Genomic DNA, 24,230 nt, shown 5'->3' on the forward strand with positions numbered 1-24,230 from the left:
ATACTAAATTTGTTTAACTACCGTACCTAAAATATGTAAACTTTACACATCAAAGGCACTAATTGTGTGACGTTTCAAGTACATCCACTTCTCTAAATGAAGAATTTCTTCCAATTTTTCCATGCATATGGAATCGAAAGTTCTGAACAAGACATTAAATGGTGTACTAAGAAGCTCAAACGAACAAATCTAGTCCATCTAACGCCTTTGTCCCGCAGAGGGGACCCAATAATACTGATATATCGTTAGCTTCTTTAGTTGTTATTTCGAGTCGGATTGTTACGAAAGTAGTACGGTGAAGGTATGTTATGTTTTAATTATAAATCGTCAACCATAGTTAAATGTTTAGTAAATAGTAATCTAGTATGAGTTGGGAGTAGAGATGCAAGGACTCGAAAAAGAAAAAACGACTTTTTTGAAAAAAAAAATCGGTTTTTTCTGCTTCACTTTTTTGCTTGGAAAATTTTGGGCTTTTTTGAAAATTTTGCTTTAAATTGATAAAGCAGACCGTGTTTCGCTTCTCTACAACAACAACAACAACAAAACTCATTTAATTAGTGGTTGATGCAGATAATAGGCAAGGTTCTAGATTACTGGTCCCCCTTCCCATTGAGCAGTAATAAAGACAGAAAACAACGTGCCCTGCGGGACTCTAACCCGCTTTCACTCGCTAACGCTCGCTCGGCAATACTGTATAAGTTAAATGTATAAACTTTAGTACAGAAAGAAACCTACCCAGCTACTAATCTACATGGGGGGACCAGTAATCTAGAACCTTCCCCAGATAATAATATGAAACCTCGAAAATAAACCAAGAATTTCAAAAAGATTTTTTAAAATTCTTAACATATTTACATTATGAATTCCAAAGAATTAACCAATATATGTAATAATATTTTAACTTCTTGTATACAATAAGTACTATAAAAAATGATACACAAATAACTAGCAAATTGTATGTAGTATTTTTACTTCAAAATACCCCACACCCTCTTTTTGAAGCAAAATAAAGAAAAACATTAGAGAAATCTGCACATCAAGAGCTTCGTTTTGGGTGGTTCTGTACATTCTCGAAATTTTTCAGTGAAGTTTTAACTTTCATATACATTGTATGAATATTTCTAACAAATTTTTCACTGATTGATCACACGTAATAATCTGTTACCACCTATCAGGTGCTTCAGGTCTGCAAAATCGGTAAAGCTCCAAATTCCGTAATGCACTACCGTAACTGTTCTTTAAGCTTGTTCAGAATCGGGAAAGTATCGAATTATCTGTTCATGGATCATATACGTAATAGACGGTTCATCTGAGCGTATATAACCACCATCACGATTTACCCAGTCCTGAAGGTTTCTGAATTTTTAACAAGAAAATTCATGCGAGCTTCCACGTCGAGATTGCCTGAAACAAGGATATGCGTTATCGCAGTTATTATTCAGTTTTGTTCCAGAGTAGGCTATAAGAAAAATCAAAGATAGGAACCTAGGCCAGGGTTGAATGGTATTCACCAGATTATGGAGTATGCTAATGATGTAAATCTGATAGGAGAACAATAGAAAGAAATGCAAAGGCCCTATTAAACGCTTGCCGGGACATGAGCAAATGCAGAGAAATCTAAATACATGGATGTTCACAAGGATCGTAATACGGTAAATTATGAATGCGTTAAAATATCAATTATTACTTTCGACACAGTGGATACTTTCAAATATCTTGGATCAGTATTACCAGACCAAAATCATACCCACAAAGAAATTAAATGTCGACTGAAATCAGGAAATTCTTTTTATTATTCAGTTCAAAATATTTTGTCGTTGGAAATTCTGTCAAGGAATTTAAAGCTTAAAATACTTAAAATTATAATCATGCCTGTTATGCTTTATGGTTGTGAAACATGGTCGCTTACGCTGAGGGAAGAACGCAGACTGTCTGAGACTAATATTTGAACCCAAGAGGAAAGGGAATGGCGGAAACTTCATAAGGAGGAACTACATAATTTATACGATTTACCAAACATCGTTAGAGTCATCAAGTCTAGGAGGCTTAGGTGGGCAGGTCAAGCAGCCAGAATGGAAGAAGGTAAGAACGCTTTCAAAGTTTTAACTGGAAATCCAATCGGGAAACGTCCATCAGGAAAACCTAGGGCCAGATGGGAGGACAATATTAAGATGGATCTAGCAGAAATAGGAATACAGAGTAGAAACTGGATTGAATTGGATAAGGACAATGGAGAGCTTTTGTGGCCATAGAGAAAGAGAGAGAGAGAATACATTTAAGTTAAGCACAACTGCACAACAAACATGAGTGAGTGGTTAGCTTTCGCGCTTCTATCGTGAAGTCTGGGATTTAACCCCGCATTCGACTATTTTGACAAAAGTTTTTCTTAATTCCATCTGTGAATGTAGAGATAGTGAGTGTACTGTGAGTCCTGGCCGACTTCGTTTCTAATCGTTTTTAAATCTTTGTTATTACTAATTACCAGCAGTGATGGATTTGCGAAGAGAGTTAGGGTGGGGATGTCTTTCGGATTGAAGCCTCTACCCCGAAATTACGGAATTTCTAAAACAAACTAAATATTAGTTTTGCCTTTATTCATAAACTTCAAGCTGTCCTCAAATAAAAAAAATAGGAATTTTTAGAAAAACTAAACATTAATACGAAAAGCTCCTCCCAAAATACTTTTCTAAATCCGCCACTCATTAATAGCATAAAATGGTATTCAAGGTTGTATCTGGAAGATTAGAGCTGAATATACAAACGAAATGAAATAATTGCTATACCTGTACTCATAAACTTAAGCTCCTCTTAAATAAAAGTTAAGAATTTTTTTACAAAAACCAGACATGATTCAGAAAAATCCCTCCCAAATATTTTTCTAAATCCGATACTGATTATTTCTATCAAATGGTATTCACGGTTGTTTCCGAAAGATTATTGTTAAATCATTGCACAGCTACAGTATAACGGAAATGTGGAAGTACGCTCTGACAGATATATTGAAAAACGTACGCTCTGATGGATATATTGAAAAACATAAGTTTAATTATGTGCTAGAAGCTAGAGTACTAAACTCTAAGAAGTGAAATACGGATGACTAAAAAGAAATTATCTAGAGAAGAAAAAAATGTCGATAATTCAGAAGTTAAAATACAGTTAAATAGCTTCTAAAATTGTCCTCAAATACTACGTACTTTATGTTTACTTTAATTCATAAACCGTGCGCTCCATCCATCATGATGGCGAATTCCAGAGCGAAATATGGCATTTAAGTCATGGAATCTTTATTAACTTTAGAGTATACTATAAGAAAGCTATTTAAACAGAAAAATTATGAAAATTAAAAAAGCGTTTCCAAAATTCTCGTTTTTTCCTAAAAAAAACCGGCTTTTTTGTGCAAAAAACCATCGATTCAAAAAAGCCGGCCTCTTTGCATCTCTAGTTGGGAGGGATTTGCCCTCTCAATCTATTTTTTTTAATTTTAGGTTTTAATGAATACATACTTCGAAAGAGAAATTTTTTAGTAGTTCGTCTTTCGTTAAATTGTTCGTGTTAAAAGAAATTGAATATAAAGGTTGGCTTCGGTGTTGAGTCATTGTTACGCATTGTTTTCCTCACTTCAATGAGAATGTTTTTATGCCTAGTTAACACATACTTCGAGATGATGTGTTTAGTCTTGGGTGACAGTGAGTTGGTTGTATTAGCATTACTCTATGATAATTCATGGTTTTAAACAGGTCCGCAACTAAAGGGGGACTAGAAGGGCCCGGCCCACCCTAAACTTTTCGTGGTCCCTCCAGACCTCAATACAAAATGCAATCATTAATACAAAAAAGAGAGAGAGAACACAATTTAGACATTTGTAAGAGAACTTTTATGACTTGCCCCCCCAATTCTCTATGGCTGGTTTCGGGCCAGGTTTTAAAGCATTGTGATTGGTTGGTGATGCAACGTTATCCGATGTGTCATGTCTGTGAGTGAATTACTTGGTCACGGGCTATGGTCAGCACGTAGTTTTCTTGTAGTGTTTGCTGAAGATCAATGTTATAATTTTGTGAACAATTTTTAATGATTTTGATATTTCATTTTACCGTGTATGAGTTGAAATTAGTTATTTGGATATTCGAATAGTACTTTTGGAAAAGGATCGCGTGCAGTTTTACTATACGGATCCATAATATAAGTAGTAGTAGGAGTAGGAGTAGCAATAGGACTAGGGACGGGTTAGAAGCCCCGCAGGGGTTGGTTGGGTTCTGTTCTCGACATAAAATGGGCAAATTAAAGACCTGCCCAAATTTTTCTGTACATTTTAGCCTGTGGATCCGTATAGTAAAACTGCACCGAGGATCGATAAAAGTGAAAGTACGAAGTGTTACGTCAACCTTTTGCATTGTGCTACTTGGAATTAATTAGTTATAACTTATTTCCTTCCTACATTTAATTTTGGCGATTGTCTTTCTGAAATATATTTAAATAATTACAGTTTTACTTTCAGATAACTATTTGATCTTGCGGAATATTAACTAACGAAATTTACCCCTCTTGATAGGTTAGGTTTCACCCCTTTTGATAGGTTAGGTTTCAACTCCTACAACGTTAGTTTAATAGGAAGCGACATTGACAACCTTATGGGTTTGTACATACTTCAAATATCCAATAAAATCTTATGCACTAGTATGTTTTCTCTCGTTGTTGCTGCCTAAAAAATATAGATAAATATCCTTCGAAATGATCATTCTTTTGTCCCATCACAGAAATAAAATACGGTAGTTAATTATAAATATTTTCCCATTTACTTCCTATTGTTTGGGTATGTACAGAAGTGTCATTACCCATAAATCTTACTGGTTTCTTTCGTACATTCTAATATTTTTTACAAAAATTCTATATAGATTTACTTTCACACGATTTCTCCCTTACTACGTAAATTGGAACTTGTTCTACCAAGGTATTTATCCTGTACATTTTCCAAATTTTGGCCCCCTTCTGCAGAATTAACTCTAATCTACCAACTATTACCAAAGATTCAAAAACTTTCTTTGTAAACCGTATATATTAGATCTTAATCTATTACGAACTACTGCACAAATTACTCCACTCAGATTTTATACATTAACTTACCGTTTGCAATATGTGCCACAACACAAATTCACTTCCTCGTTCAAATCACTATTACAAACAAACAAACGGGAAGTGAAATTTACGTTTCAATAGTTTTGTAATATAATTACATTATTACGACAAGAGCAGCGAATGAATCGTTATGTCATTCAAGGTTAGAATTCATATGCCAAAAAATTATATACCAACCTGCTAACTGCTTTCGTGAGAAATGCAAAGCATATATTTACTTATTCCACACCTTATTATATAAAAAGATGCCGCTGAGTCATTTACATGTTTCGTAAATACATCAGTATTAATACAAATAATAATAACTTACCATTTTCACTTCCACCTTCCACTAGCCATTATCACAGAATATATACAAACAAACAGAAAGAAGAAAAAATAAACACTAACTTACCATAAATTGACCTCATGATTCTCAGAAAAGTCTTAGCCTTCTTTTGAGATTTTATTGATGGGCTTTATTCCGTTTCGGTTTATGCAATAATTTGCGATTTCCAGGAATATTCCGAGACTGCTTCCGTGAATGCAACGCAGAAAACACAATTTAGTTTGCGATAATCGGTATCAGTGACAATGTTAGGTTTGGGCAAGAGCGAGGGGTAGAAACCTTTTTCTGGGATGGTAGGTATACTTTTTATATACCGATAATAACAGTTTTGTATTACTTGACTTACATTATAATGCAACGTGTCTGGGGCCTTACGATGCTATCGGGGGATGGCAACTCCTTACTTCCTCTAGCATGATACCAAGCGGCATACCAATTGTAATGACATTCCATAATGTTTGCGTTGCGTTAATGCACACTCAATTTTGCGAAATTATCCATTTTAGTTCGCAGTAATCTTTACAGCAGCCAGCAGCTATAATTGCTTATTGCATTCTTCGCGTTATGGTGCGAATTGTAAATTTTGCGAAAAACGATACAGAATTAAGCTCAAGGAATGTTCTATACATAAATAAATAAAAGTAATACAAGAGTTGATATTCAATATTTATTTCCCGCGAAACATTTCATTGTGTGATCCATGAAACCTTTGTTAATAAATATATACTATGATGGCAAAACACGAGTTATACAGTAAAACCTGTAAAACCTGTTCACTTAGCCACCTTTCTAAATTATCCACCTGTTCATTTTTAACCTGCATTTTCCCCATAAGTCATACTTACTAATCTGTAACTTGGTCACCTGTCTATCTTGGAAGTTGACCGCATTGAAGCAATATTTACCCTACGATGATAATGATAATTTTACCTGTGTATCTTGGCCACGCAAAAGACCGTTTTTGAGGGGCGCGGTGGCTCAGTGGTAGAGCGTTCACCTCCGGTGCTTGGGGTCCCTGGTTCGATCCCAGCTCGCGCCGTGTGGACTTTGTGTTGAACAAACACCGTGCTGGTGGGTTTTCTCGGGGTTCTCCCGTTTCCTCCCAGTTTCTTCATTCCACCTTTTCATACATTTCTCATAATCACCGTCTCCTTTAGCCCAACCGGCATAAACGTGGGACGTAAAACTTAAAAGATTTCATTTTCATTTTGCAAAATACCGTTTTGTAATTTTTCTTAACTCTTTCGTATTCCCACATGAGAGGCAGATGTTTTGTGTTTAAGACTGTAGACAAAAAGCATGGGTTTCCACGATTTGTTCTTGAAGGTCAATGGCCAGAACATTACCTTAATAAAGAGGTGATGAAGGAAGATATGAAAAAGAAAAAGCAAGTAATTGGATTCAGGAAATGGTTGTACGTATTTGATTTCCCTGTCTGTTTTGGTAAAACCATTAGCTATATCGGCTCCTTTCATCCGCATAGTAATTCCGCAAAATTCTCAAGGTTAAAGCTAACCTTCTCAATTGTCAACTATTGGCACCTGATGGCTTGTCGAAAGGTAGCGGAGGTTTTGGGGTATAAATTCCCTTAAGATTTTCTCAAAACATATTTTTCTCCAAGGGAAACACTTGTAGCTTATTAACAATGGGTAGTTAACTACAAAATTAGAATGTGTATATGTACCAAAAAGAATAAAAAGAAGTACTTCTAGAATGAACCACCATGAATACATTTGTTTTAATAACTGGTTGGCTATTTTCCGAAAGGTATCTACAGAAAATATTTGTCCCTGTCGGGGAAAAAAAATCATATAAACTGCTTATAAATTCTTCCATTTATAATTTTGCTTTTCTTGTTTTCAATCTGAATAATTCAGTGTGCTGCAATATCAGTTTCTATAAACTGCGTACATATGTTTCTATTTTATAGTTGTTTGCGTTATTGTGTTTTTAATCCGAATAATTCAGTCTAACATACTAGTTTTCAGGAAGAGAAAGGTACATATATTTAACATACTCTAGTATTTTTTTTTAGATATATTGTATATTGTTATGATTACTTTATATACATATTACTTAAAAGTAGCTGTCGTCCCATTGCTTATTAAAATTTTACAATCAAGTAATACTAGAAATCCTATTCTAAAAATACACCAATCACACTTATTTTCTGTAAGTTGGCCACTTTTCAATGGAACCGATAGTGGCAAACATAGACATGTTTCACTGTATATTTGAACAGGCAAGCAAATATGAGAGCTTGGCATGGTAATGTTTTGCGTAAGTGACGTAATGGGTTTGAACTTAAACGGGAGAGATGAAATGTACAATACAATGTTTCCATCTCATATCGATACAGAGGTTGAGTTGATTTTGAGTTTAACGTCTCGTTCAACAGTGTTATATGAGACGTGGACCTACTGATTAACGTAGAATCCGAACCACATGAGCTCCCGACGGGAATCGAACCTGGGTCTTCCACATATCAATACAAAGGATATGGAAATCTCCACTGAAACAAAATACTTTTTCGGGGCTTGTGCGAGCATATCTAGAATATTATATGTTCATATTCAACAATTTCCAGAAAAATACATTTCTATTAAGGATTTGTTTACATAAGTTTTCAGTTCCAAGGTGATATTTAAGAATACATAAATGAATACAAGGAGTTACAAATATATTTCCTCCAATTGTTCTAGATTTGGTATCTTCAGTTAATTTTAACCATTTTTAACTTATGTATGATCAATGTTTTTTTCTTCTTACATGCAGTGAAATAATACATTATGCGAACAAATAATCATCCTACCATTGATATATAGCAGTATTGGACAACACGCTCCAAACAATAGAAACTAATCTCAAAATTATGTTTTTTTTTTTTTTTTTTTTTTTTTCATGAAATCCATAGCAAAACTTGCTTAAGGTTCCATAGGGATGTCAACTGTCGTTCTCTGGTTGAAATCTTAGGATTGCATCTGTCCAGGCGTTTATGAAAGCAGCAAGAATACTGAATCCAACCAATGGAGTTATAGCAGTCAGGGGAAAGATACTTTTGCTGTTGACAGTATTACTTGCTCACGCAGCACATTGTGAAGTTGTGTGAAAGAACAATGTTGTAGTGAATGATTTGTAATGAAAATTCAGTTTCTTTGGAAGCACCTGGTCACTGCTGTAAGTCGAGATATAGAAGAATTCATTACATTGTAAATTCATTTTCCAGTAACATAGCTTATAACAAAGACAATTAACTACCAACAAACTTCTTTGCAACCACACTCCACACACATGGCAGTGTGTTCCTACTTTCTATGTGCGCAGACCTCGATTTCTATTGATGAGCATTACGTCGCCTCGATGAGGAATTGATTTTTGTTAGGTGAAAGTGCGTTTGGAGAGGATCTATGGACGGAAACTAACAGTTGGAGTCTTGGCAGAGTTACCAAGGAGGACGACTTCCAAATCATCGTGACCGACGAGGATCAGAGTCCAAATGTGAGAGTGGCCCTCTCGAGGGCATTCTCACCATCAAATTCCCTCGCCCACAATGGCGTAAGGGTGAGGGTGTGCGAGGGCGAGGACAAATTCCCAACATGGGGACGACCGACAACTCCCTGCGGGAGAGCGAGGGTGAACGAGGGTGTAGGTCAACTGTCACTGTGAGGGAGAGGATGCGCGAGAGTGATGGACAACTCATTTCGCAATGGCAAGGGTGAACAGTCTCGAGGGCCAATTGTCACTGCAAGGGCGAGGGTGCAATAGGGCGAGGACAAGTTTCCAGCGTGAGGGCGATCGAGGGCGATGGACAAACCCCTACACGAGGGTGAGGGCCAATTGCCACTGCGAGGGCGAGGATAAATGAGGTCGGAGTAAAATGAACATATATGACTTCGACTTGAATCTTGTCACTATGGACAATCCATTTAGGGAGGATAACACTGAGAGTTCCTGCACCATCTGTCTAGCCATAGCACCGAGTCTCCCGAATCCGTCGAGGGAACAATATTGATCATGGAGATTTAGTTTTACACAGGGGTAAAAATGGATTTGAAAAGGTAGGGGGGACGCATGACGTCATGCCGTCTCCCGTGCCTATCTTTGCCCATTGTAATTATTTCAGAAAGTGGGGGACGCCACGGATATTTTCTGGAAGCGGGAGGACAACGTCCCCCCGCGTTCCCCCTTACTTTTATTCCTGGTTTTACATAAAAATGCTGTTAGAACAACCAGCATTTCTAACCTTTAACCTTTTATTTGGCAGTGTTGCTCTCAAGCAACATCGCATTTTATTGCGTTATCCGCACGAATTATAACTTCAGTGATCATTTAATTGGCATAATTGCTTTCATACAATATTCATATACATGATTTGTTGGTCGCTTGTTTGAATATTTTTAATCTTCGTCAACAGGGGACAGTCAAATTTAGTATTGTAGAAGCTTTATCTCCTACGTTTCGCGAATGTTCTTTTTTTAATTTTTTATTTGTGGTTTCTTGCTGTGTAGAAAGATATTTCAACGAAACTGCTGCTAATTACTGAAAATATTCGTATGAAATTTGACCCTAATAGGACAACGCGCCTCAGCAACACATAAGATCTATTTTATGGCAATGTTGCTTTGAAATAAACATCCTGTATTGTATAACCAAATTACAAAAATGCTTTAAAAGTTACGAAATTATGATCAAGAAGACATGGTTCAACCGTAAAAGCAAACTAAATATTTTAATGGTAATGCTATCAATACTTGCCAATTAAAGGGTTAAAGTTATTCCTTCTCTTCCACCTTTGTTTACCTTTTATCCCTTTTGTCTGTTTTCAGCCTTTTCTAAATTTACAATGTATTCCTGGACGATTGATCTCAGTACTACAAATAAGTCTTATGTGGAGTTTGGCAGGTTGCATCCCTTACATCCCTTTCCAGTTAGTTAAATTGAGCTGTTCTGGTTTGCTTTTTCTACGTAAAGTTATTTCTTCCGAACTAAGATATTTGCCAACTCCAACTACTGAGCAATATGCTCAGAAGAATGTGCCATTGTTTAGTATACAAAGGAAACCAATGGTAGTATGAAATCATTTGGAATTTATATTATTTGGGTAATATATTTGTAAGGTGTTAGCCAATTATGATTCTAGATAACCCCCGACATGCACAATATGTTCAATACTTTAGGGTCATATGATATTTACAATTAATTAAATTCGGGCCTCCATGGCTTATATATATACCATTTAACTCTCATGTCCAGGTCAAATACAATTTCAGTTAATGCGATGTTTATTTGATCGAGTGCATTTTTGGGTTTTATGGGACATTACTGTTGCATCAAGTATACACTTGAATATTTGTTACCACGAAATTAAATTCATTCATAATTCTATACGTACTGTTGAAAACTTAAAATAAAAATATTGTTCAAATTGACTATAAATTTTTCTTCTTATTAGTGTTCACCTCAGCCATAGGTTGGTGGACAACATGGAAATTTTAAAACTTTTCTCTCGCTTGGGAGAGCTATTTTATATTTTGATAAGGCCTCTTATTCGTAACTGCATCTAGATATTCTATCCTTGGTCTTCCTCTTCCTGATTTTCCTTCTGCCTTTCCCTCTATCAGCACAGTGATCTAATCGGATTGTCGAATAAGATGGCCAAGCATGCTGTTTCTTCTTTTTCCTATTATCTTCATGATCTGTCGTCCTTCATTAGCTTCCTTTAGTTCGTCTTCATTCATTTTCCTTTTGGTCCATGGTATGCGCAGTATTCTGCGCCAACATCACATTTCAAATATTTCCAGCTTGGATATTTCAGCTTTTTTCAATGTCCACGTCTCTGATCCGTACAGCGCCACGCTCCATACCAGTGTCTTAATAAATCGCTTACGAACGTCCAACGACACATTTCTTGATGTTAGTAGTCCTCTTTTCCTATTGAATACTTGTTTAGTCCTTGCTGTTCTGGAACTTGCGTCTTTTTCACTTCTTCCGTACGAGGATATTAGACTTGCTAAATAGGGAACGTCTTAACGTCTTCGATTTTCTCTCCATCTAGCCATACGTTTGCCTTTTCCTGTCCTGCTCTTGTGCACTTTATCACTTTCGTTTTCTTCTTATTTATCTTCATTTTGCATGTTTTTCTAGTTGGTAGTTCAGTTTGAAAGTGCTTCCTGCATGTCCTCATCGTTCTCCGCTATCAATGCTGTCATCATCAAACCTTATTGTGTTGAAAAACTGGCCATTTACTTTCACACCTTTCTTGTTTTTATCCAAGAATTCTTTCATAGTCTCTTCAATATAGACGTTGAACAGGAGAGGTGAAAGTCCACATCCTTGCCATACTTCTTTACTTATTCTTGCTTCTTTCTAATCTCTTCCTATAACAGCTGTCTGATTCCTATGAAGTTAGTATATTATTCTTCGGTCTCTGTAATCTACTTTCAGATTCTTCAACGCTCTGAACATGATATTCCAACTTCCCCTCTATTTGCTGTGCGATAATTTTGCACAGTATTTTTGATGCACGGGAAAGCAAACTTAACGTTCTGTGTTCCTCGCATTTCCGTGCAACTTTCCTCTTCGGGGTACCAATATGCTTTTCTCGAAGTCTCTTGGTATTTTTCCCGACATGTATCCTCGTCGCCATAAGTGCCTTTACATCGCAGTGACGGGTATGTGACCGTGCAGTACTCCAAGGAAGGGATGGTTGTATAAGAATTTGTGATTAATTTTGAAGAGTTTTTATTTTGACTAGGGAATCAACATAGCTGAAGGGAGTAAAGACACAGATTTGAAGCATCAGTTCACTGTTATTGAAGCATCAGTGCACGAAAAGATTCGTATTCTCAGTTTTTCTATTTATTCTTTTATATGTTAAGTTAAACACCACAATATGTAGGCCTATCACTGATATCGCAGATCGTATTATTTTTTAAAATCGTGTTTGTAACCTATTGTCAAAACATTCATCTCCAGACATGATGTAGAGAGAAGAGAAAGAGATACGACATCTGTAATATATGTATATGTGATTCACTAAGTAACTGTAGAAATTAGTTAAAGGTCACATAAGAGAGCGAAAAGGAGGTCTAGAAGTCTGAACTTTTTAGAAACGTCCTAGATAGGTGAAAATATAGTTAAAAATTGCAAAGGGTATCATGTAATTTACCTCTCTTTTCTTATATTCTAGTATACTTTTTCTTTCACATCCAAAGATCCCTATTCAGATTTACGAGATAAAGGTGAAGATAGAAACATTTCCATTTCAAGAATTATATAAGGAAAAAAATCTTTTGACTTAGACTAGACGCGAACTCGCAACCCTTGAATCCATGGCTCAGCGCTCTACCGACTGAGCTAACAACTTCTGTTGGAAAAGCCTGATTTCTACAACTACTGGTTGCTGAATGATGTGTATTAACCAAGTTTGCCGAGATAATTGCTTCATATAGCTATTGCAATAATAATAATAATAATAATAATAATAATAATAATAATAATAATAATAATAATAATAATAATAATAAAGAAGAAGAAGAAGATCAGAATTTAAAAAGTCGCATATGTTAAAAGTTTGACGTGCAGAGTAAGTTCTAATATGAGATTTTATTAATTATATATAATAAATGTAAGCGTGGTTTATTCGTGCGTGCTATTCAAACTGTGTAATTCACTACCTAGTCCCATAAGGGTTGTACAGTATGGTACAGTAGCCTTGCGTCCTCCAACCGTGAAGAATGTTTCGGTTTGAACCTATGCGTGTCCTAAGAGGAAGGAGGGGATTGAAAGAAAGAAAAGTGGTTTAGAAATTATGCAAACGTAGAATATCTCACGAGGTGAGGTGATATAGAATTCAGCGTGTCTTTCAGCTACTACTCTATACAAGACGTGCATCTACGACTTAACGTGGAACCCGAACCACACGACTCCTGACGGGAATCGAAACCCGTATCACCTCTAGTTCTATTATGGGAGACACAGGAACATATAAAAATAATCGAAAATGAACGATATTAACGTTAAATCCAAAGCTTTCGACGTCCTAAAAATTTGTAATTGAAAGATATGAGTGTCTATTCAATAGTTTTCGGGGTCGCTGAAGTGAATAATGACACTCCAGATACCAAGAAAGCCCAAGGCTTTATTCTTCGTTAGCGGCAAGTTATTCAGTTGCTCCTGCTGGAAATGGATTCGTACTATTTCATTCCGATTCAAATACGTATTCTACTGGGAAAACTAATCTCAAATATATCTAATGTTTATATTTAATGGAAATAGACATATGCATTTTTGAATATTGTATGTGAATTGCTAATTCATACTTTATCTAGTAGAAAATGGTGCATCCAGGATATATTCTGAAGTAATAGGGAGAACTTTTGGAGGTATATTTTATTAATCTACTGTCGAATTTAGTGTGCAATAATTTCACACAATTTACTTCGGAACTATCGAGACGAGACTGAGATAGCTATTTGTCGATTGAAAGGGGACTAATACTGTAAGTAGTCTCGTATTGTCTCGTTTTGATACCAGTCTTACTTCGGGGCTTGTTCTCTAGTAACTGGTTGCGTAGTGCACCTACATAAGACGTCGTATATTTAAATGTTTGAGAACTTACCCCACCTCCAGTTGACGGATCGTTCTATCTAAAACTACCAGACCGTTTATGTAATTTTTCGTTTAAGTACAGGTCCTATCCTTATGTCAATTATTTTCTTGCAACAGAGAATGAAAAATGTAACAGTTATAATCAGGGTGCGAATTACCGGGGGGGATGAGGGGGATTTTCCCCCTCAATTACATTTTGTTCCCCCCCAAAGAAGTCAGCTGAAGTATCCCCACCAGGGATGCTCGCTTTCCCCCTCAAACTATGCTTAGTATAACTCCAAATTTCACTGATTTATGTTATTTCTTGTAAATTTAATCTTCTAGCTGTATTTCGAAATGATCGATGTAAACTGTTCAGTTTTGGTCATTTCTACTTACCATCTAATTACCACCTATTTTCAACGTTGTTTAGTAGAACTATATTATTATGACTACGGTTGTTACTTGCAAGTGTACCTTCGTACCCTTCAGTTCGACATCGTTTGTGAATTTGAATGTACTAATTGCGTATAACAAAGCCACATATAGATTTATAAATGTTATTAGCGGTTGGCCAAGAAGAAGTAAACAAATAGCTTCTTCTACCATACTTGGCGAAGTTCGGATATGTCATATTCATCCTCTATATTTGTATCGATTATCATCTTATTTTAATTTTTGTTATAACATGTTATTTCATTTTCCAGTGTACTCTTTGTTAGCACATGGTCTTCATTCCCTAGTAGGTTGTGTGTATGCAACTCAAAAGTTGCATTTAATTTGTGATAATTAGCATAGTAATCACTGCTTTTACAGTTTACGGAAATGAACTTTTGAAACTGTACTCAAAATCTGAGATATAGGTATACTCTCGTAAGTATATGTTAACGTACACGCTGGGGGATACGCTCCTAGTGACCAGACATGTTAATGAAGGTGATTTTTAGGTGAATAAGCGAATAATTCAAGATTTGTTTCAGCATTTGTTAATACGACTGGTTCTCCGTGTCATTGTCCGTGTCTGTATAAGCATTTAAACTGAAGCGTTTTTTTTTTTTAAGTTAACCCTTCATTTTTCCATCTTTTCGCTGTACAGTTTGTTGTCCACGCAATTAATGTTGTCTGAAAAACTTCAGTGTAATGTTTTACTTTATTTGAATAACGTAGCCCATAGTGAATCAACTCATCTTCAACCTAACAGTAAAGTAATTTTTAAGTGTTGACTTCCTGTGCCCATCACGGAATCGATATTTGGAGAAAAAAAGTCGTGATGAGCACAGCTTTAGCGGGAAGTAGAAGCACAAGCTCGAAATTTGAATTGAGAGATTTTAAACATTTGGCCTTCGATTTGACCTTGATGTGAGAAATCGGGACCAGCAACAATCCATTTCTTATTTGATAGGCTAATATCTAGATTTTCTTTAAAAAAAAAAAAATAAATAAATGTCCGGTTTAACTAATAATTTTAGTGGTTTTCACAAGACTGAAGTAGGTTTCTTTCCGCAACCTGTAGGTATTAATGCAAAGTGGAAGCTTTCAATATGAGTGGAAAAATTAACATATGCTTGTGATCATCGCTCGAGGCGAATTATTAACTAAATAAACCTTAGAGAGCTACGGGAACAAGAGTGAGTACAACATTAAAACACGTTCAGAAAGGTTTAGTGGGGTGTGTGTATGTCAGACAATATATATGTGCATAGTTATTGTCGGTAGATTTATTAAATTAATAAATCTCTTATTTATTACAGATGTAACACACACACACACACACACACACACACACACATATATATATATATATATATATATATATATATATATATATATATATATATATATATATATATATATATATATATATATATATATATGGGGGTAAGGCATTTATTGTCTCATTTTGAAATTTGAACCTTCAGACTATGTCCTTTGGCCTAATTTTATCCCCCCCAACATAGATTATCTAATTCGCACACTGGTTATAATGTTGATCGCGCATAATCCTGTATAGATAAAAGGCACTTTATAGAGTGTCGGACTCCGTGGAGTAAATACAGTAGTTACTGCCTTGGTAAGTTCATCACTGAACGCGTTTCTGTCCTACTCGTGCAATGACGTCACCTTTGACACTCGCTCGGGACAGAACCACACGAGAAGTAACGCTGTTGTCTGCTTACTCGCTTGCTGTTGTGTATTCTCTTTGGAACCTGATGTGAAATTGCTGTTTTCTCCATACTTTCAGCTGTCTTTTGGTATTTCTAATTTAGATGTCTATTATATTAGTGGAATTTTATTCCGTCATGGAAATATATTTTATTTCTTTTTAAATGTAAATAAAAAGAAAAGTTTATTTGGACAACTTTCCCCACAACTCTAGAGTTATTGTCTGTGGTGCGCTTTTCTTTCCTTTTCCTTAAGGGCCCCTGTGGCTCAGTGGTAGAGCGTTCACCTCTGGTGCTTGGAGTTCCGGGTTCGATCCCAGCCACCTTCAAGTGAACTTTGTGGTGGACAAACACCGTGTGCGTGGGTTTCCTCGGGGTTCTCCCACTTCATTCATTACTCATCATACCAACCCCCTTTAGCATAACTGTCGGACGTAAAACTCAAAGATTTCATTTTTCTTTTTTTTCCTTAAGTTGTATCCCCAGTTGGCCTAATCCAGTTGCGTTTGTCAATCAGAATTTCTTTCCAGAACTTTTAATTTTCTCACTTCATCACTTTCTTCATTTGCTTGTAAAATGTTCTTTCGGAGGAAGAACTTTTCAGTTGCTTGTTTAGTTAATTTATACTTATGTATGTTCTAAATGGAATAAAATATTAAAACCTCCGGTTCACACTTGCTAACAAATTCATTTTTTTATGATGCCTGTTAATTTTCTAATGATGTTCTTTCCTTGGCTCACTTTTCGGCTCGGCTCGGTGGTTACTGAGCCGTGATCCGATCCGCTCAAGCCGTTGACAACACTGGTACTGTTGTAAATAATTCATCATGTAGTGCCGAGTTTCTCAAGTATATATATCTTCAATTAATGCAGATGTTACTGTTCCCTGCTGTGTATAAGGTTCTTCAATGGCTTCAATATTTTTACGTAGAATGCTTTTCCATTATATACCCTCTTATCTGTACTTAAATCTTAGAGAATCCGGATGGTCATTGCTTGAACTCATTAGTTTTCTAGGTATCAGGACATTTGCGGTAAAACCAGAACACCAGTTTTTCTGGGATATTTGCGGTACTGTTCAAAACTTTCCCTTAAACAGTAGGACATTTGCGATACACACCGTGGAACGTGCGCCGAAATCATCCGTTTCAGCCCCGTTAATCTAAATTAGAATGAATACATTAATAAAGAGGTTGGGTATGCAGATGCAACAGCCTAATATATGTGATTCATTCTGTTTGGCTGATTTTAGTAGGTCATGAATATATAAGAGGAGATCACGCGGGCTGCTTAATGGAAACTATCACAATAATCGAAACATCTAAGAAACCATGCGTTTCTCATCAGGGTTTTCAGTACAGATAATGTTGAAATTTCAAGAACGGGAACATATCTTGAAGGAAACAAATATTGTCCCTTGGATCTTCGTCCTTTTACCAGCAAGAGATAGTAAGAGATATCAGAGTTTTTCAGTTTGGTGAAGGTTAATATTATGATTGGAATCCGAAATTAAGCAAATTACGTTTCGAGCAAAAAGCAATAACATCTCGAAGAACACTGTTCCAGGAAACGCACATTACTTGGTGTAAGTTCCATTTTAATCAGTGCTTGTGGAGGAAGGTTCAGGAATTAGGACTCAACTATAAATCAGTTCCAGAGGTGAGGCTCCGCCTCAGAATTTCTTTTGCCCTACCATTTCTCCCTGTAGATGATATTGCTATTGGGTGGCTTTCCATTATCGAAGATGCATCACATCACGAAAGACTTTAGGTTTTTAGATTATCTTGCAGAACAGTGATTAAGAAATAATGCCGGTTAAATAATACTGGTATTGACATATTCATGTGAAACTACTCGAATCAAGAGCACAGAACGAATAATGCTGTTGAAGGTGGAATTACAGAATCAAATCTATTATATAAAAGAGAACGCACAAATCCTTTGTTAGCTCATCACGCTAATACGGCTGAACCAATTTCTTTCATTTTGGGGGGGTTATTAGGATTTGGACCCTAGATGGTTTTTATCATATCACTTTAATTTTTAATTACCAGTGTCTTGAGATAATTGACCATTCAAGTGTCCATAACGTACAAATCCTTTGTTAGTTCATCATAGGTATAAAAATAAACGTATTTATATGCAACCCGCATGACCGTGTCACTCGGCGGGTTAATATAAATGACAGGCGCTATAATGTTAACATTTACTGCAATTTGAAAGCGAAAAAGTAAAAATTATCTAAGTAACAAAGTTTATTGCGTTCCGGGGTGACCGCAGCGAAGCGGGGCGGGTTAACATAAATGACAGGCGATATAATGTTAACATTTACTGCAATCTTCTATGGTTTTTATCATATCACTTGAAAGCGAAAAAGTAAAAATTATCTAAGTAACAAAGTTTATTGCGTTCCGGGGTGACCGCAGCGAAGCGGGGTGAACGCTGCTAGTCATTAATAAGTAAATGAACTCCTAAGTGTGTTGTTTAGAAGTATCTAAAAAATGAGGCTGTGTACAGCAGCTAGCTGTATCAAAGAAGACCTTTAAACATTGAAGGGAAACGTAGACAACAAGCGTACATTGAATTGGACGGAAGAATAGAAAAAGCATTAACTGATTATGTATCCTCAAAAGATGTCAAGAAATTCTTGAGGAAAATGGTACACATTCAAAAGTTGGAGTAATTATTGTTTCTTCCAGAATAGAGGCTACGTTGTTTATTGAAAATGAAATGAAATGAAATCTTTGAGTTTTACGTCCCACGGTTATGCCGGTTAGGCTAAAGGAGACGGTGATAATGAGAGATGAGTGAAATGGTGGAATGAAGAAAGTGGGAGGAAACGGGAGTACCCCGAGAAAACCCACGAGCACGGTGTTTGTCCACCACAAAGTTCACTTGGCGGGGGCTGGGATCGAACCCGGGACCCCAAGCACCAGAGGTGAACGCTCTACCACTGAGCCACCGCGCCCCCCACGTTGTTTATTGTTTTTATTATTGTGATTGTAAGTTGTCTCAATCTATCCGTCATAATTATCTGTAGTTCTTGGAAAAGTGTTAATGAAAGCTATGAAAGAAAACAAAAATATAAACATTTCTAGAAGTTTCCTTTAAATATTATGGACAGGCATTTGACCAATGAGAGATAAGAATTTGTTTACATTTTCCAGTTTTGGCCAATCACAAACAAGCATTTGTTACATCTTTCGGATGTGTCTATTATACATGTATCCTAGTAAATACCATGTATCCTACCATACCATGTATCCTAGTAAATGTTTTTCTTTTCACTTTTCTGTATAATTGATCCTTATATTTGAGTTTACATGTTCTTAGTGTTTTGAGAAAAGTTTGTATGTATGTATGTGAGTTAATAATAGTTTCATATTCTGAAAGAAGATTTTTAGTCTGCTTTTAGTATGCAAAAACCCGAGTCCCCTAAAACAGTCATGTTATTTTCCCCTAAAACAAAGTGCTAGCTACACCAATGTTATAAAATTTGGTCGTTGTGTAGCAGTTGATACTGCGTGCTTATCCTGTAACTGAACACTCGAAAATATTTTCTCTTAGCAAAGAGAATAAGAAGTTATTTCAAATAGTACCGCAAATGTCCCAATACCACAAAAGTCAATACTCGAAGTACCGCAATTGTTGCAGTATCACAAATGCCGATACCGCAAGTGATTCCCTTTCAATTTTCTAAACAATCTTCATTTAATTCCTTTCTCAAAAGCAATTTTCGTGCACAATTCTGTACTTTGATTTTTCTACAAAACGAAAGGAACAAATAGCAGCTGAAATACAAACGGATAAGGACGAATTTTACTTCTTTCTGTTCCCTGTTTGATCTACATAAATAATTTTAGAAAGAATAGGATTATTTTTTTTAACGATACATGTAACATTAGGGTGGTCCAAAATCAAATGCAAAAATTCAACTTGTTCAAAATAATAGTCCACAAGGCTTATTTTTTCCTCTAGCCATAACCTATTTACTTGCTTAATTTCAGCTCTGTTGCTTAATATTTACAGGTCACTCCATTTTAAATCTTTTTGTTTATGTAGTATTACCAATGAACTAACGCTAGAAGTTTTCTGAGGTATACGCTGGATCGTTCTCAAAAATATAGCGTATACCCTTCTCCGTATATACTCGTTCATTCGTAAATTTAAGGTAAATATATGCTGCACTAGAAAAATATTAGGTTCCTAATGGGTATTATATTCATGTATACTATATTATAGGCGTCAAGACTACAATGTAATTTAACACAGTTGCTGTGCTAATAGCCGGATAGCCGGATAAGTTCGTAGCTTTCATTGTGATCATTAGATGGTGTCATCATGTTATGGAGGTAGTCCTCTCTAGTGTCTTAAAAAATAAAATGAAATTTTTGAGTTTTACGTCCCACGGTTATGCCGGCTAGGCTAAAGGAGATGGTGATGTTGAGAAATGAATGAAATGGTGGAATGAAGAAAGTAGGAGGAAACGGGAGAACCCCGAGGAAATCAACGCACACGGCGTTTGTCCACCACAAAGTTCACTTGGCGGGAGCAGAATTTGAACCCAGGACCCCATGCACCAGAGGTGAACGCTCTACTACTGACACACCACGGCCCCTCTCTTGTATCTTCAAATGTTTGTTTAGTCCGGCAGAAGGTCTATCGACTTCATCGTTCAAACAATTTCATAAACAGTGGTCATCAGTAAATCAGGATGATTTATAAAGATAACTGACGACCTATTTGAGAGTCCAGTGATGCACAGATGCTATGCACGAAATCCATTGAAGCACAAACATATCAGATGTTAAAATATTTACCAAGTGCTCCTTAAGCCAAGAAGCCTAGAGATGATTATAAGGAACTTTTGCGTTTATTTCTCATATTTCTTGGTGGATGCAACGACAATCAGTCATTTCGAGCTCGAGACCCAAAACATCACGCTAGATGGATGGGGAAAGGCATTTAAGCATTGAATTTTTTTTAAGTCTCAATTTAGGATGACTGCGCGAAAGTAAATTATCACATGTTTAGCGCTGTTTGTCAGCCTTGTTTATGTGAAAAAGTGGAATGAAGCTCCTCTTGTCAACCAAATCCCTCTCAATGACTAACTTTATGTCAGTTTTGAAAACTTACTCAGAGGACTGCATTTCTAGTAGTGCATGTGCAGCATTTTCAAGATATCTCTAGTTTTTGTCTGCACTTTTATCAGAATTAGCTTCTTTTTTTTTTATGAGAGAGTATCAGAAGAAACAAAGGAAAATATGGTCCGAAGCCTGCAGCGGCCAGCATAACCAAACATTCCACTACGACTTAAGTTGACAAAGAAACCCGAAGATCTTAATTTGGAGGATCTAGTAACAGCAAGAACACTCAATATTTGATGTCCTAATGAAAAAAGGCAAAGAGAAGTCTCAATCTTTCCTCAAACAAACACTACAACGCTGGCGAGATAATGCTTTTTTTTTTTCAAGAATTTTGTGAATTATCAAAATAAATGGCTGTGGTGAATAATGTAGCTGAAAGAGGTATCAGTCTCATCCAAAAGTATAATGAAGCCTTGACAAAAGACTAGGAACAGAAACAGTTTATTCTTCGATTGGTCGAAAACCATCTTAAAAATGTTTCCACTCCACTGAAGAAAGCGTTTTTTAAATTGAGGATACAAATAATGACATTTTTCTAAAAGTTTTGGCAACAAATCAGGGGTAAAACTGAGGGGGAATGGGGGGACGCCGTTAGCCTCACTTCAAAAAATATACATGGCATCTCCTACTTCCTAAAATATTACAAATGGCAAAAATAGGCACGCGGGACAGCGTGACCGAATGCGTCCCCATTCCTTTTCAGATCCACTTTTAATCCTACAATAACTAAAACAAGGCAAAAATGAAGCGACCTGTAAATATGACTTAATTGTACTGAAATTTCGTTGGTTATTTGTATACATCACAAGAAATAAAATAAACCTTGTGGACAATCGCCTACTGTTCGTTTTATATTTTGGCCCACCCTAATGTGACATATTAAAGGAGAGTGCTTAAGATTGACATTACTGTATAACAAAAGCCTCAACTATGAAAATATTCTAATAAATTATCTTCTATCTTTCTGATAAAGAAAATAAAGTTGATACCAGATATAAATAACGAAAAAACATATGAATTTAAATGTAAAATTTGAGTCCAAAATACCCACTTATAAACAACTGCTGAATTTTAGAAAATAAACACATGTAAATTGAAAAACCAACACCCAGAAACCGCCGTGTAAAGTTTAACTGATGCAAATTTTTTAATTGCATAACTTGCTTTCGGCTAGGCGGGGAGTCCGCCTCCAGACGCTTGCATTTGCTCTTTCTCCGGCCTCTCACTTCTCATATCCCTAAGATCTCTGATCTTAAGTGGTTTCGAGATATGGCATATCTTATTCTAACAATTTCAACCCCCAACTTTGTCTTCCTGCTGTTTTTCTTCTAACCGTAATATCAAAAAACTGAAATACATCTTTAATCAAGATGTTTCTACTCTTAAGGGATTTTGGAATATGGCCATTCTATTTTACCAATTACAATTTAAACCTTTTTTTTTCTAAGGAAAAATGAAAAAACGCAGAAACATGTCTTTAATTGTTTTACTTGCAAAACCTAAACACCAATTTTCATTCCCGGTGGGAGCTCATGTATTTCGAATTCCGCGTTAATCAGTAGGTTCACGTTTCATATAGCTTCGCTGCTGAATGGGACGTTAAACTCAAAATCAACTCAACCAATTTTCATGTCAATAACCTTAACGATTTTCGAGTTATGACCATCCAATTATAACAATTGTAACTTTACCCTATTTTCTTCCTTCCTAGGGCAAATATCATAAAAGCGCTTACATACATATCTAATTATTTTAAATGAGAAGTCCATATACCAAATTTCATGTCGTTAACACTCAAAGATTCCAAGGCATGGGCATTTTAAGATAATTGCCACTCCTCTTTCTCCCTTTTCCCTTCAAATTTCCAAATATTCTTCTTTTAGTGGGACCTTACATTACAAATCATATGCCCTTTCTAAACTTCAAGTTTCTAGCTTAAGCGGTTTGGCCTAGCGTTGATCAATCAGCCAGCCAGAACTAGTTATTTTATATAGAAAGATACATAATAAGCAAATTAATGACAAAAATATTATTACAGAAGCAGTATAGCAAAGAACTCATATACTGTGTTAAAATATGTAGATATTCATTAATTTGGTAAAATTCATAAAACTAAGGGCACAAGCTTAGCGTACGCGCGTTTGGCGTGGGAGACCCAGGTTTGATTCCCGGTGGGAGCTCATGTGATTCGGATTCCACGTTAATCAGTAGATCTACGTCTCATATAGCCTCGCTGCTGAACGGGACGTTAAACTCAAAATCAGCTCAGCTCTGCTAAGGGCATAAGCAGCGTGGATCTACGGCTTTTTGGGTCCAACCACAGATGACAAAATTACACCCCTATTGCTTTACAATTGCTGTATATCTCCCTGCTTTGGAAATGAACGGAACTTAACATTTTTCTTCACCAACTTTTCTATTTCGTGTGTTCATTTTAAAGCCGTACACAGCGCATGAGGGCATTGCTAAAGTTTTCAAAGTCAATGTAAGAAATACAGATGAGTTCTATTTACACAACGTGTACAGTACAAAATATACAATAATATTCCACATAGAAAATATCATACACAACAGTGTGTAAGAAATTCATCAAATGTTTAAAAACCAAAGAAAACGTACTTCAACACAAATGCAATTAAAACCTGACTCTGATAGGGCGACAATATTATCTTGTTCGAAGGGTCAGTGATTTTTTGTCGAACAGGCTGAGCGTGGGCTTATCTTGTCTTATGTTTCGCAACATTGCTCTTGGTCAAGTGGCCTATTGCTTGTGCCTTTAGGTATTTGCCCTAAAGCTATACAACGAGTTGTGTGCGTTCTGTTACTCCTTCCCTGCCCCTGGCTGTTTGCGAAAATATCATTTGCTTTTCA

The 24,230-nt window shown here is 36.1% G+C and overlaps 1 protein-coding gene across 3 annotated transcripts in view; it reads right to left on the reverse strand.

Moving 5' to 3' along the window:
• The window catches only part of Mgat2 (alpha-1,6-mannosyl-glycoprotein 2-beta-N-acetylglucosaminyltransferase), a 105,280-nt gene extending 99,798 nt beyond the window's left edge, over nt 1–5,482 (reverse strand). For 2 of the 3 annotated variants that reach the window (XM_081767072.1, XM_081767059.1), the window contains exon 1: nt 5,444–5,482. The gene's annotated coding sequence lies outside the window, so the exon portion shown is untranslated. Of the gene's footprint in view, nt 1–5,310; nt 5,404–5,443 lie in introns of those variants that run through there. The other variant, XM_081767065.1, reaches the window with a different exon arrangement.
• Nucleotides 5,483–24,230: the final 18,748 nt, after the last annotated feature.

The sequence above is a fragment of the Thermobia domestica genome, chromosome 1, assembly GCF_964235325.1.
Source record: "Thermobia domestica chromosome 1, izTheDome1.hap1.1, whole genome shotgun sequence".
NCBI lineage: Eukaryota > Metazoa > Arthropoda > Insecta > Zygentoma > Lepismatidae > Thermobia > Thermobia domestica.